The sequence below is a fragment of the Scyliorhinus torazame genome, chromosome 24 (assembly GCF_047496885.1).
Source record: "Scyliorhinus torazame isolate Kashiwa2021f chromosome 24, sScyTor2.1, whole genome shotgun sequence".
NCBI lineage: Eukaryota > Metazoa > Chordata > Chondrichthyes > Carcharhiniformes > Scyliorhinidae > Scyliorhinus > Scyliorhinus torazame.
In genome coordinates this window covers 34,676,033-34,691,873 of record NC_092730.1, presented here as the reverse complement: position 1 = coordinate 34,691,873, position 15,841 = coordinate 34,676,033, and the positions used below count along the sequence as shown (strand labels likewise).

At 44.3% G+C, this 15,841-nt stretch overlaps 2 non-coding genes across 2 annotated transcripts; one reads left to right on the top strand and one right to left on the bottom strand.

The window, feature by feature from the left end:
* Positions 1 to 1,444: 1,444 nt before the first annotated feature.
* trnap-agg (transfer RNA proline (anticodon AGG)) lies at positions 1,445 to 1,535 on the bottom strand. Its single transcript is given in 2 exon segments — positions 1,445 to 1,480; positions 1,500 to 1,535. It is a non-coding gene; the product is annotated as a tRNA-Pro (tRNA).
* A 4,373-nt stretch (positions 1,536 to 5,908) lies between these two features.
* On the top strand, positions 5,909 to 5,981 carry trnak-cuu (transfer RNA lysine (anticodon CUU)). The gene has a single exon. It is a non-coding gene; the product is annotated as a tRNA-Lys (tRNA).
* Positions 5,982 to 15,841: the final 9,860 nt, after the last annotated feature.

The window sequence follows — 15,841 nt, the reverse complement described above, 5'->3', positions numbered from 1 at the left end:
GTGGCTTCACAGCGCCGGGTCTCATGTTCGATTCCCACTTGGATCACTGTCTGTGTTCTCCCTGTGTCTGCGTGTGTTCCTTCCGGGTGTCCGGTTTCCTACCACACTCCAAAGATGTGCAGTTTAGGTGGATTGGCCATGCTAAATTACCCTGAGGTTAGATGGGGTTGCTGGGATACGGGGAAAGGGTGGACGCGTGGGCTTCAATGGGGTGCTATTTGAAGAGCCGGTGCAGATTCCATGATACGAATGGCCACCTCTGCACTGTAAATTCTATGATTCTATATTCCCTTAAAAAATACATCATGAATGAATGAAAATCGCTTATTGTCACAAGTAGGCTTCAAATGAAGTTACTGTGAAAAGCCCTTAGTCGCCACATTCCTGCGCCTATTCGTGGAGGCTGGAGGCTGGTACGGGAATTGAAACGTGCTGCCTTGGTCTGCTTTAAAAGCCAGCAATTTCCCCCAGTGTGCTAAACCAGCCCCTGTCTGGCTTCTAGTCTAAACCAGTCATCTCACACGTCTCCAGACTGAAAATCATCTTTCGTCGTTTGACGTTCTAGACTGTCCACGTATCAGTTCAGAACATTTCCAAGTTTGTACCATCATCAAACTTTGAAACTGTTCCCTCTACACCATGATCTAGCACATTGTTATATACCAGGGAAAGCAAATATTCCAGTAGGAACCCATGTCGCACACTACAAACCTTCTTCCAGTCCGAAAACTCTCTACTGGCCATTATATTCTGTTTGTGATTATTCAACCACATTTATATCCATATTGCTACTGTCCCTTTTATTCCAGGAGCTACACATTTCGCTCATTCTGTGCAGTTTTGGTTTCCTTATTTAGGTAAATACGGTTCAGAGGAGGTTTCCTCGATTGGTCCAGGAATGAGCGGGTTTTCTAATGAGGAAAGGTTAGACAGACTGCACTTGTTTCCAATGGAGATGTGAAGAGTGACAGTTGATTTGATTGAAGTACATCAGATCTTGAATGGTCTTGGCAAGGTGGACGTGGAAAGGATGTCACTGCTTGAGGTTAACTACTGGGCAGTTAAAAACAAGGATGTCGCCCTTTTCGGACGGAGATGTGGAAATTTCTCACTCTCAGAGTTGTGCGACTTTGGAACTCTGCCTCAGAAAGCGGCGGAAGCGGGACATTGATTATTTTTAAGGCGGAGATTCAGCAAATAAATCAAAGGTTTATCGGGGTTACATACAAACATTGCATTCAGCCAACTACCTGGATGCGCAAGCGTTCGTTTGTTTTTCTTGATATCTGAGAATAAATTCAGAGTCCTACACCATGGTGAAACGGTCTTTAAATGTCGCGTTCGTTTCTTCGCGTGTTCTGTATTGACACATTCTCTGGAGCTCAAACTTGCTCCCGATTTCAGTCAATGACACCACATTGATCGGACTGATTAAACATAAACAGGGCTCGTCCGGGATTTGAACCCGGGACCTCTCGCATGTTACCGTTAACGGAAGCCCCTAAGCGAGAATCATACCCCTAGACCAACGAGCCAACCGACCGGCAAACGTCACTCAAACCAGCTTATCATTGCGTCCCGAAGCCTATTGTATCAGCTCAATGCGCTTTTTAATTCCTGTTCAATTTTGTTTCGTTGTTGAAATAAAATCAAAAGAAACAATTTTTGTCCCTTGCTTTTCGTACTGGGATCATTGGGTAAATTGGGTTATTTTTGGTTTGTTGGCCTCCACTGCGAACAGAATAAAACACATACGGGACCAGTCTTTGCCGTTGCTGAGTAAGCACTGTGCAATGGTCACTCCGAACGATTCTGTCATGAAGCTGCTCTTCAAGTATTCTCTTTCTCAATCTGCTGAAGGCTGAGCTGACACATTGGAGGTGAGGGCGAATCCTGTCTGCTGGATCTGCCTTTTTCCAGTGGTGGCTTCCGGTCATGGAAAACGGTCCACATTTTCCACGATCTCGCCATTTTATTCTGTGTGCCATTTCTATGTGAGTGTTGACAACATAATTCAGCTCTTGGTATTCACCATGATTCAGTCAGTGGTGGTCTGTGGAAAGTAGGAGTCAGTCTGTGGAGCTTTGTCTCCCATCGTCTTCACATTCAGAGTGACCATTACACAGTCCTTGTGGCGACTTGGTCCCATCTTCACATTAAGGATTCGCACCATCCGGTTATTTGACACTACCACCCTGCTAAGTGCGATCAATTTTGAAATACAATTGCTGCATATTTCAGTCTCTGACACGATATGGCAGAGTCAGATTCATTCCATATTTGTAATATACCAATCATTCTTCGGCTTGTTACATATCTTCTGCAACAATCTGTCTTTGTATTCAGTTAAATCGCTTTGCGAGAGTCTCTGGGACTGTATGAGAGTCTGTCATTCATTCAATATCTTTCATTCTCTGAAAATCTGTGTGAAGCTAGAACTAAATCTGTAATGATCAATCTCTGATATTGTTATTGAGTGGAAAAAAATCATTATGTTGTTTGCTAGTTTCCGTAAAAACGTCTGCATATCAGAATCATGACAAAACTTTCAGTGGCAGTGGGCATGCGCGTGTGTTGGGGGAGGTGCATATAGACATTTGGGTGGTGAATGACTCTTTATCTGTCAGTCCCTGCTGTGCCCAGTAACAAGTCTGACAACACCAGGTTAAAGTCCAACAGGTGTGTTTCAAACACTAGCTTTCGGAGCACTGCTCGTTCCTCAGGTGAATGAAGAGTTATGTTTCGGAATCATATATAGAGGCAATGTCAAAAATGCAAGACAATGCTTTGAATGCCAGCATTGGCAGGTAATTAAGTCTTTACAGGTCCAGAGATTAAATGAAAATGAAAATGAAAATCGCTTATTGTCACAAGTAGGTTTCAAATTAAGCTATCGTGAAAAGCCACATTCCGTCGCCTGTTCGGGGAGGCTGATCCGGGAATTGAACCATGCTTCTGACCTGACTCGGTCGGCTTTGAAAGCCAGCGATTTAGCCCTGTGCTAAACCAGATAGGGGTAACCCCAGGTTAAAGAGGTGCGAATTAGCTCACGCCTGGGCAGTTGGTAGGATTTCTCAAGCCCAGGCCAGATGGTGGGGGATAAATGTAATGCGACATGAATCCAAGGTCCCGGTTGAGGCCGTACTCATGTATGCGGAACTTGGCAAGAAGTTTCTGTTCGGCGAATTTCCTTGTCGCGCGTCCTGAAGGCCGCCTTGCAGAACGCTTACCCGGAGATCAGAGGCTCAATGCCCTTGACTGCTGAATTGTTCTCCTACGTGTTCTCTGGTGTGACATGTGAATATTCGATTCATTCTCTATCTGCAGACTCTGTTGCTTTGTGTGGCACAGGTCTCCCCAGACCAACGAGCCAGCCGCTGATTTGATCTCACTTGAAGCAACTTTTAATTGCGTCCAAAGCCCATCAGTTTCCCCACACAATTATAAATCAGAAATATGAATGGACAATGTGACATTTATCTCTCTGTTCTGGAGCTGATCAGAAGCAGTGATGTCAGTTTGCACCACTCGCCAAATCGGTCTGTGGATGCGCCTCGCCAATCACGTGGGTAATGCAATTCTGCCAGTCAGTGGGTTCATTTGGCATTTTAGGAGAAATTTGAAGTCATCATGACTTCATCAGTGGCCTCATGGTTAATGTGTGAGTGATGTTTATCATGATGTGATCAAATGTGTGTCTGTTTCAGTCTTTCCGCGGGGAGTTTTCATGCTGAGGAGAAACATGTTGGACATGGTCTGGGAATGTTTCACTCCGGTCCATTCCCAACATATCCTGCCCTGATGGGATGGGCTTTTCCTTCCAATCGTTGCAGAACACTTTTTAAATATTGATTAATATTCGTTAATTATCATTTATTAAGTATTGTTTCATATGTTTAGTGTAGTTTATTTAAAAATACTAATTACCAGACGCGATAAATTTTTACTTTCATTCCCGAAACAGCCAAATTGGGTGAAAACCATCAATGAGATGCAAAGGGAGCCCCGATTATTTGTGTGGTCAGTGGTTTGTTTATGGAGCTGAGTAAATATCCCAAAGCAGAGCGGCTGCGAGCGGGGTTCGAACCTCCGCGGGTATACAATAATGTGCGTTTGCCGTTTGTGTCCACACATTTGGCGAGGAATGGAGCTGCTGCTGCCCGGTGAGCTGGGCAAGCAAGAAGCACAGATATTGACCAACTGCACCCGCTCCAAATAGATTACCCAAACTACTGGACAAAACAAAAACAAGCACAACTGATCTTTTCAGAAACTATGTCAGTCTCTACGAAAACAATATGCCAACACCGCTTCAAGATTCGATTTGCTGTAAGAATTCACTATGAACTGTCTCAATGTCAGCCGTAATTCCTTCGCAGCTCTCAGACAGAAGCTGACTGTTTAGAAGTTTCCTTCACTTTTCTAGGTCCGGCTCAGTAAAATCAATCACACCCCCATGATCTGCTTTTCTCCTGTTCTCAGACACATCCACTTTCTACAAGTGCGCACGAAATGATTTGCAGAGTAAGAGTCAGACTCGTTCTCTCTCGATCGCTTTATCCCAGAGCCGCCTCACAACCAGGAATGGAACTTCTTACAGAGCAAGAATGGAATAGTTTGTCGATTCTTCTACTGATTCACGACCGTCCATCACCAGGACGTATTCGTCCAAAAGAGTTGGGATGAGATGGGGCTGAGTTTCACTGTGTATCCAATCAGTCCCCGGAGAAGCACAAAAATAGTGAGTGAGGGAGAGAGAAAGAAACATATAGAGAGACAACAGAAAGAGAACAAGAAAATATTTTTAAAAAATGTTCCATTTCTGCCACGATCTTTTTACCCAGAATTACATTCACCTGAATGAAACCGAACCACGTTTCCATTCGCTGCCGTTGCTGCTTCTCCTTCCGAACGTTGCAGGAAACTTTATTATTTATTGATTGTTGCTTTGAGTGTGAACTCCTCATTTATCTTTATGTTTCGTTTCGTTACCAAAAAGAACGTTTTTCTAAAAAACTGAATTCGATAAATGTTAATACCGTTAACAGACAATCAACCGAAATTCCGATTCATTGTCGAGCCGGCAGCTTTTCCGGGGAGTTGAACAAACATTTCGAATCACACTCGAATCTGCGGGGGAGGGGGGTGGGGGAACGCTATTGGATTTGAAGTCCAACGACTTGACCACACGGCCATCACGGCTGCATCATTCAACAGTAATTTGGTCGATAGAATACATTCTAAAACCGGCCTGGAATCACTCCAGGAAGTAATTGCATTCAAGCGATCAAAGCGTCCCCGGGGTTTATGTGAGGAGGGGTTGAATCTTGTGGAAATAACCATTCGATTTGGAAAGAAGCCTTCAGATATTCGAAAATCTGAGTTCCCTAAACGCACAATTCCACTGATTAAATAGTTTGTGTAACAACATCAGTTACATTGGAAAAATATTAGAAATTCATGTTCCTTTTCAAATGCAGCAGCACTAAACTTCCCAGTCTGGATGAAAATTAAAATGATGAATCTAGAAATTAGAGCACCGAGGGAGACCAGTGGAGACCGAATGGTCACGTGATGACGCAACTAAAATGATCACGTGTCTGGATTCCTGCAATTCTTCCCGGATCGCGGTCAGAGAACAAGCCAGGAGGAGCAGCTCAATTATTAAATCAATTATTTTTTTATTACAACTCCTTGGTTTCCAGTGATTCAAAGACGACCATTTCTACATGGTGTCAGGAGTGGACATTATAGCAGAAGCATTTGAACGCATCAACCTCCTTGCTTCATAGAATCGTAGACTCTCCAGCGCAGAAAGCCATTCGGCCCAACAAGTCATTACTTACCCTCCGAATGAGCACCGCAGCCACTCTCCACAAGAAGAGGTTTAATGGGCAATGCAGCACCAGCTCGGCTAGCTCAGTTGGTAGAGCATGGCACTCTTAATCCCAGAGTCGTGGGTTCGAGCCCCATGTTAGGCGCTTCCTGACCATTATCGGAAAAGATTGATGCTGAATGAACTGTCTTCACAACAAGAAGGCAAGATTATGTCGCTGGACTGGGAATCCAGAGGTCTGAACTAACCCTTGGTTACAAGATTTAACAAATCTGGAATTGAAATTTCGTCGCAGTAATGTCGCAGAAAGGTTCTGCTTCAGGCGGATCAATTTCCGCAACTGGGAACACATTTACACAACAGGGAACGATTTGACACAACCACAGTGAAGATCTGTCACCAGCAGAGTGACGGTTCCGACAGAGAGAGCACGGTTACACAGCAGGATATAGATTTTCAAACAGAGCCTCTCTGTGTGCAGCAGAAAACACATTTTCCGAAAAAAACAGTTTCTTCATATCGGCACCTTTTCTCTGTGTCATTGTGTGTGTGTCCTGATAGTCTCTTCCTGCATTTCTCTGTGTCTTTCTCTGTCTGTCACAGCCGTGATGATGTTACGGATTCATCTCACTTTTCCCAAACAGTAATTGTGATTGACAGATACAGAAATATTTTCACACTGACATTCAGTACCAATGTCTGACAGAGACTGAATTCCACTCTCACAAAAAGTACCAGACATTGACTCATAATGAAGGCATCCTGCTCTCACAACCTGTTCCAGAGACTGAGGTGCAGACTGTTCCCTCCACTCGCCAACACTACCTGTGATTTACAGATACAGAACAAATCTCAGTCAGGTGAGTAGCAGAGTTTGATGGGTACGACATGTATTCCACAATCGCCTTCTCTGCGCCAGATAATCAGACGCAGTCGACATACAGTCTGTGTTGTTTTAACAAGAGTTTTACACAAGAACCGGAACACATTTACACAATATCAGGGTATAAGACGGAGGAGCAGAAGTAGACCATTCAGCCTATCGAATGTGCTCTGTATTTCAATGAGATCATGCTTGATCTGATATATGACGTGCTATGACCTCATACGGTGGCACGTTGTCACAGTGGCTACCTCACAGCGCCCGCGATCCGGGTTCAATTCCAGCCTTTGGTCACTGACTGTATGGAGTTTGCACTTTTTTTCTGTGTCTATGGGTTTCCTCCGGTGCTGCGATTTCCTCGCACGTCCAAATGTGTGTGGGTTAGGTGGAATACCCATGCTAAATTGCCCCTTTGTGTTTATAAAGTTGGGTAGTGCGTTACAGGGATGTGGTTGGGGCATAGGGACTCTTTCAGAGGATCGGTGCAGAGTCGATGGGCTGAATGGCCACCTTTTACATTTTAATGATTTCATGATGATCCTCAGGCCCACTTTCCCGGCTTTTCATCTCTAGATTTCATGATTAACCTTTAAAACCAATACTCCAACTAAGCCTCAGGTACCAGTAACTCCTGAATGGGCGCTAATTTGCCGGCTGCCAATCATTTGATCAGTCTGAGGGAAGTCACATCCTGGAGACATCATAAATTGATCCAGTTCCAAAGTAAATTAAGTCGCTTTAGTCCCTGATAACCATAGGCTGCTTTCCCCGTTGACGGTGAGATCTGACTGATGGTGATTTAACCTGAGGATCACGATACCTCAGGCGAATGGCAAGGCTGTGAAGGCGGGGTTTTCCTGATTCAGTTCTATTGTAACCGTGTGATCTGAATCTAATTAACCTGGTTCTCACTCTGTTAATATTGTCTCACGCTGAGGCAGACCTCACCGATTTGGATAGACGAGTGATCGTTCTTCAGTCTTGTCATGGACGAATCTGTAAATATAAGACCATGAGAAATAGGAGCGGAAGTAAGGCCATTCGGCCCATCGAGTCCACTCCACCATTCAATCATGGCTGACTTCAACTCCATTTACCCGCTCTCTCTCCATAGCCCTTAATTCCTCGAGAAATCAAGAATTTATCAACTTCTGTCTTAAAGACACTCAACGTCCCGGCCTCCACCGCCCTCTGTGGCAATGAATTCCACAGACCCACCACTCTCTGGCTGAAGAAATTTCTCCTAATCTCTGTTCTAAAGTGACTCCCTTTTATTCTACGGCTGTGCCCCCGTGTCCTAGTCTCCCCTGCTAATGGAAACAACTTCCCTACATCCACCCTATCTAAGCCATTCATTATCTTGTAAGTTTCTATTAGATCTCCCCTCAACCTCCTACACTCCAATGAATATAATCCCAGGACCCTCAGACGTTCATCGTATGTTAGGCCTACCATTCCTGGGATCATCCGCGTGAATCTCCGCTGGACCCGCTCCAGTGCCAGTATGTCCTTCCTGAGGCGTGGTGCCCAAAATTGCTCACAGTATTCTAAATGGGGCCTAACTAATGCTTTATAAAGCTTCGGAAGTACATCCCTGCTTTTATATTCCAAGCCTCTTGAGATGAATGACAACATTGCATTTGCTTTCTTAATTACGGACTCAACCTGCAAGTTTACCTTTCGAGAATCCTGGACTAGGACTCCCAAGTCCCTTTGCACTTCAGCATTATGAATTTTGTCACCGTTTAGAAAATAGTCCATGCCTCTATTCTTTTTTCCAAAGTGCAAGATCTCGCACTTGCCCACGTTGAATTTCATCAGCCATTTCTTGGACCACTCTCCTAAACTGTCTAAATCTTTCTGCAGCCTCCCCACCTCCTCCATACTACCTGCCCCTCCACCTATCTTTGTTAAATCGGCAAACATAGCCAGAATGCCCCCAGTCCCGTCATCTCGATCGTTAATATATAAAGAGAACAGCTGTGGCCCCAACACTGAATCCTGCAGGACACCGCTCGTCCCCGGTTGCCATTCCGAAAAAGAACCTTTAATACCAACTCTCTGCCTTCTGCCTGACAGCCAATCGTCTATCCATGTTAGTACCTTGCCTCGAATACCATGGGCCCTTATTTTACTCAGCATTGTCCCGTGAGGCACCTTATCAAAGGCCTTTTGGAAGTCAAGATCAATAACATCCATTGGCTCTCCTTGGTCTAACCTATTTATTATCTCTTCAACGAACTCTAACAGGTTTGTCAGGCACGACCTCCACTTACTAAATCCATGCTGACTTGCCCTAATCCGACCCTGCACTTCCAAGAATTTAGAAATCTCATCCTTAACAATGGATTCTAGAATCTTGCCAACAACCGAGGTTAGGCTAATTGGCCTATAGTTCTCCATCTTTATCCTTGTTCCCTTCTTGAACAGGGGGTTACAACAGCGATTTTCCAATCCTCTGGGACTTTCCCTGACTCCAGTGACTTTTGAAAGATCATAACTAACGCCTCCACTATTTCTGCAGCTATCTCGTTTAGAACTCTGGGATGTAGCCCATCTGGGCCCGGAGATTTATTAATTTTTAGACCTCTTCGTTTCTCTAGCACTTTCTCCTTTGTGATGGCTACCATATTCAACTCTGCCCCCTGACTCTCCGGAATTGTTTGGCTTTTACTCATGTCTTCTACAGTGAAGACTGACGCAAAGTACTTATTTAGTTCCTCAGCTATTTCCTTGTCTCCCATCACTAGATTACCAGTGTCATTTTGGAGCGGCCCAATGTCAACTTTTGCCTCCCGTTTGTTTTTAATGTATTTAAATAAACTTTTACTATCATTCCTAATGTTACTGGCTGGCCTACCTTCATATTTGATCCTCACTTTCCTTATTTCTCTCTTTGTTATCGTCTGTTTGTTTTGTAGCCTTCCCAATCTTCTGACTTCCCACTACTCTTTGCCACATTTATAGGCTTTCTCTTTTGCTTTGATGCATTCCCTAACTTCCTTTGTCAGTCATGGCTGCCAAATCCCCCCTCTGATAATCTTTCTTTTCTTTGGGATGAACCTCTGTACTGTGTCCTCAATTACTCCCAGAAACTCCTGCCATTGCTGTTCTACTGTCATTCCCACTAGGCTCTGCTCCAAGTCGATTTTCGTCAGTTCCTCCCTCATGCCCCTGTAGTTACCTTTATTTAACTGTAACACCTTTACATCTGATTCTACCTTCTTTCTTTCAAATTGGAGATTGAATTCTACCATATTATGATCACTGCTTCCTAAGTGCTCCCTTACTTTAAGATCTTTAATCAAGTCTGGTTGATTACATAACACTAAGTCCAGTATGGCCTGTTCCCTCGTGGGCTCCATCACAAGCTGTTCCAAAAAGCCCTCTTGTAAACATTCAATGAATTCCCTTTCCTTGGGTCCACTGGCAGCATTATTTACCCAGTCCACCTGCATATTGAAGTCCCCCATGATCACTGTGAACTTGCCTTTCTGACATGCACTTTCTATTTCGTGGTGCATTTTGTGCCCCCGGTCCTGACTACTGTTTGGAGGCCTGTACATAACACCCATTACGTTTTTTTTGCCTTTGTCGTTCCTCAACTCTACCCACACAAACTCCACATCATCTGACCCTATGTCGTTTAGTGCTATTGATTTAATTTAATTCCTAATTAACAAGGCAACCCCGCCCCCTCTGCCCACCTCTCTGTCTTTTCGATAGGCTGTGAATCCCTGGATGTTTAAATGCCAGTCCTGAACCCCCTGCAACCATGTATCTGTGATGCCTACCACATCATACCTGCCAGTCATAATCTGGGCCACAAGCTCATCTACCTTGTTCCGTACACTGCGCGCATTTAAATATAGCACCTTTAATTCTCTATTGACCGTCCCTTTTTGTTTTCTTGGTGTGGTGGACCTTGGTTTACTGAGCCTTTCCATACACTGTGTCATATTTTGTGGGATGGGGACTATCGTAACCTCTCCTGAGTTTTGTCTTTTCGTGCTTTTTTGTATTCCTAAGCAGCTACGCTTCCCACTGATTACTTCACCTCTTGGTTCCCTGACTTTCCCTTCCCCCCCCAATCTTTAGTTTAAAGTCCTATTGACCACCCTATTTACTCTTTTCGCCAGATCACAGGTCCCAGCTCGGTTCAGGTGGAGACCATCCCAACGGTATAGGTTCCCCCTGTCCCCAAACTGATGCCAATGTCCCATGAAAAGGAACCCCTCTTTCCCACACCACTCTTTCAGCCACGTGTTAACTTCCCTTATTCTTGCCTCCCTATGCCAATTTGCACGTGGCTCGGGCAGTAATCCGGAGATTATAACCCTTGAGGACCTGTTTTTTAATTTGAATCCTAGCTCTTTATAATCTCTAAACAGGTCCTCTTCCCTAGACTTGCCTATGTTGTTGGTACCGACATGGGCCACAACAACAGGATCCTCCCCCTCCCTCTCCAGTATCCTTTCAAGCCGGTCAGATATACCAGGCAACGTACCATGCGGGACTCTTTATCCTGCTCACAAAGGATACTATCTATCCCCCTGATAATATAATCCCCTACAACTACAACTTGCCTATTTACTCCCTCCCCTTGAATGGCCTGCTGAACCATGGTGCCTTGGTCAGCTGACTCATCCTTCCTGCAGCCCTGTTCGCCATCCACACAGGGAGCAAGTGCCTCATACCTGTTGGACAGGGTCAAGGGCTGAGGCTCCTGAGTTCCTGACTGCTGGTTCCCTTTAACTGCCTGACCTGCAGTCACACCCTGCTGTCCCTGGCCACTGGCAGGATTTAAACTAGTTACTCTGACAGGTGTGACTGCCTCCTGAAACACAGTGTCCAGGTAAGTCTCCCCCTCCCGGATGTGCCTCAGTGTTTGAAGCTCAGACTCCAGCTCATCAACTCTGAGCCGGAGCTCTTCGAGCAGCCAACACTTACTGCAGATGTGGTCGCTGCAGCTCGCAATGCGATCTGCCAGCTCCCACATCAAGCAGCTCAAGCACATCACCTGACCAGCCATCAGTAATTAATTAATTAGTTTAATTTAAGTTTACGAGTTAAGCTGTGTTTTTTTTAAATGTGGTGCCGATTTGCTATCAACCACAATATGAAGGCACTTTCTGGAAAGTTTACCTTTCAACCAGCAATAGTCTCATCGTACCACAATAATTTATCATTAATCTGCTCCAAGTATGCTTTCACGACTCGCTGAAAGAATATAATCCCTATTTCCTGGGGAATAAAGCCAGGCAGGAGTAGAAACCTGTAACTGAATGATCAGAAAATGTCCATCGTGGAATGTGTGTTCCGATGATCGACGGATTACTCTGTGAAGCCGGGAGCGTTTGTTTTTGCTGTCAAATGCTGGTTGATTCCAGTCTTTCAGCGGGGGCCTTTCACACTGTGTGGAAACATCTTGGAAATAATATTGAAGTGTTTCACATCAGTCCATTCATAAAAGTCCCTGAATGTGATGGGAATTCATTTTATTGAAAAACACAGCATTTCCAACATTGAACACGGGGCTGGAGTCAAAGATCACAGAATTTACAGTGCAGAAGGAGGCCATTCGGCCCTTCGAGTCTGCACCGGCTCTTGGAAAGAGCATCCTACCCAACGTCACCCTATCCCCATAACCCACTAACCCCACCCAACACTAAGGGCAATTTTGGACATTAAGAGCAATTTATCATGGCCAATCCACCTAACCTGCACATCTTTGGACTCTGGGCGGATATTTTCCATCAGTTCATAGATGCAAAACGAATTAAGACGTTTCGACGCATGCACTTGTCGGTTGAGGTGGCCGAGTGGTGAAGGCGATGTACTGCTAGTCCATTGCGCTCTGTAACGGCGTTCGAATCCCATCCTCGTCGATTTTTCATACGCTGTTTTCTCGGAAGTGGGACTCATTTTTCGATGATGGATCTGCAATCACTGACGTGCAAATCCATTCCAGGTTGTGAGGCCGGATTGCATTGAGCTGTGTTGGAAAAGCGAGAATTCAAAATTCAGTCTTGTTCTGATTGAGATGAATTGATCGGGTAGTGAGAGAGGAACCACTTTGATTTGACTTACTGTCACATGTGCTGAAGTACAGTGAAAAGTATTTTTCTCATACCAAGGAACATACACATTACATACAGAGTGGGCAAAAAAAGAAGAATCGACACAGTGCATTGCCAAATGGTACATCGACAAACAGTGATTGGTGACAGTGCGGAACAAGTGGACAAACAAAGTAAATCCATGAGCAAGAGCAGCATAGGGCGTCGTGAATAGTGTTCTTACAGGGAACAGATCAGCCCGAGGGAGAGTTGTTGAGGAGTCTAGTAGCTGTGGGGAAGAAGCTGTTCCTATGTCTGGATGTGCGGGTCTTCAGACTTCAGTGTCTTCTGCCTGATGAAATAGTCTGTAAAAAGTCAAAACCTGGGTGGGAGGGTTTCTGATAATGTTGTCTGCTGTCCTGCGGGAGTTGTAGGCAGAATCACTGTTCGGGTGGCATGCTTGTGTGATGGGTTGGACTGAGTTCACCACATTGCAGTTTCTTGCGAAGTTGGACCGGGCATTTGCCATACCAAGCTATGATGCAGCCCGATAGGATGCTCTCTATGGCGCATCTGTACAAGTTTGTGAGAGTCGAAGCAGACATGACGAATTTCTTGTCCTTCCTTCGGAGGTAGAAACGATGTTGGGCTTTCTAGATTGTTGCATCAACGTGAGTGGACCAGGACAGACTGTTGGTGATGGCGAACTCCAGAGATGTAAAGCTATCGACCATCTCCACTTCGCACCCATTGATGCAGACGGGTGTGTGTGTTGTGCAACGCTTCATGGCGTCGATGATCAGTTCCTTGGTCTTTCCGATATTTAGAGACATGCTGTTTTAGGTACTGTTATGGGCGAGGCGTTTTCCGAACCCCAAAATGTATCAGAGAGTTCTACCGATCTCTCCCTTTAATGGATTTGTTGCTTTTCCTAGCACATGGCTTTTTCCCTAGGTGTGGGATTACAATTATGGACACGTGGGTTTTCAAACACAAAACATTGTTTATTCCATGAACTCAACTGAACATCTTAAATAAACATTGGATCTCTTACCACAGCTTACTTCAAAGATAACTCAGAAAATATTGCAACAGTAAATAATTCCTTAAACTGTTCCTTCAAACTTCCAAGAGACTTAACACCTTGAAACAGAATCACATCCGGTTAAAGGCTTTACAATCATCAGTTTAAATCACCCAAATGATCCAAAGATGGCCTTTTATGTCAGAGATCCAGCTCCCTGCTAACACAGACACTCCCAGGCTCTTTTCAAACTTGCAGCTCCCTGGAAACACACAGACACACGCAAGCTGCTTTTTAAACTGAAAGTAAAAACCTGAAAAATGGCTAACCTAAAGCCCAGCTCCACCCACTCTCTGGCATCACTGTTTTCTTAAAGGTACATTGCTCAAACATCCATGTCTTAAAGGTACTCTTACATGACACCTCCACCCAAGAAAAAAAAACTTCAATTTCAAGATGGTTTCATTTTTCACTTTTGCACCATTCACTAAGAAATATACACAGTAAATATACACTTTCGCTTAAAAAACAACACATGCAAACAGGTATAATAATATAGTCCATTTTTCCTTTGTTCTTCTTCCTCCAACCGAAATCCTTCTCGATTGACAGTCTCTTTGAACAAAATCTCTGCACGAGATCTCTGCACGGGGGCAGCACGGTAGCCTTGTGGATAGCACAATTGCTTCACAGCTCCAGGGTTCCAGGTTCGATTCTGGCTTGGGTCACTGTCTGTGCGGAGTTTGCACATCCTCCCCGTGTGTGCGTGGGTTTCCTCCGGGTGCTCCGGTTTCCTCCCACAGTCCAAAGATGTGCGGGTTAGGTGGATTGGCCATGATAAATTGCCCTTAGTGTCCAAAATTGCCCGTGGGGTTACTGGGTTATGGGGATAGGGTGGCGGTGTTGACCTTGGGTAGGGTGCTCTTTCCAAGAACCGGTGCAGACTCGATGGGCTGAATGGCCTCCTTCTGCTCTGTAAATTCTATGATAATGATCCATCCATTCCTCTACTACTCTGCATTTCTCTTTAGAATCAGATACTTTAATTCAATCTGACCACATAGTCCCTTGCAATTCTCCAATACAGGAACATTGGTGATCACAGCTTTCAGGCAGTCAAATGCCTGTTGAAAGTACGCTGTCCATTGAATATTTTTACGTTTCTTCAGCAATTCCATCAGTGGAGTAATCACGCCACAAAACGTTTGCACTAAAGTTCGATTAAATCTACTCATTCTAAGAAATCGCATTATTTCCCTTCCTCTTGAGGGTATCAGAAACTCCTGAAGGAAAGTGATTCGTGCTCCTGCAAATTCACTTTCGGCTAGTTTCATTACCAACCCCGCCACCTGAAGTCGATCGAAGAACTCCATACGATGCTTTAAATGTTCTTTCCATATCTGGAAGTTGGAAATAAAAGCAGATTGTCCTACTTTCTCAATGCAATCATTCAAACGTGGGATAGGGTAAGAGTCAGTTCTTGTAACTGCATTCACCTTTCTATAGTCCACATACAACCGTTGGGTACCGTCTGGTTTAGGTACCATCACTATGGGTGAGCTCCATTGGCTGCTACCCACTTCAATTATGCCATTCTTCAGCAAACCCTCAATCTCTCTGTTAACCTGTGCCAATTTTAAAGGATTAAGTCTATATGAATATTGTTTGATAGGAACAGCATTTCCTACATCTAAAACATGTATAGCCATTTTAATACTACCCAATTTATCACTACAAATTTGCCCATGTGATTTCAATAACTCTTTCTGGTCAGTTCGTTTTTCCTCTGGAAGGTAACTTAACAATTCATACCAAATTTTAAGAACATCCTCATTATCCAATTTAATTTGAGGATGTCAAATTCACAGTCATCTGGATTTGGTTCGTCACTTTGAGTAAGAATCATTAAACCCTCCTTTTTCTCTCATTCCCTTTCAAAAAGTACCTTTTAAGCATATTCACATGACACACTCGGTGAGTCTTCCTTCTATCTGGTGTTTTTACCACTTAATTCACCTCATTTAATTTCCTTTCAATCT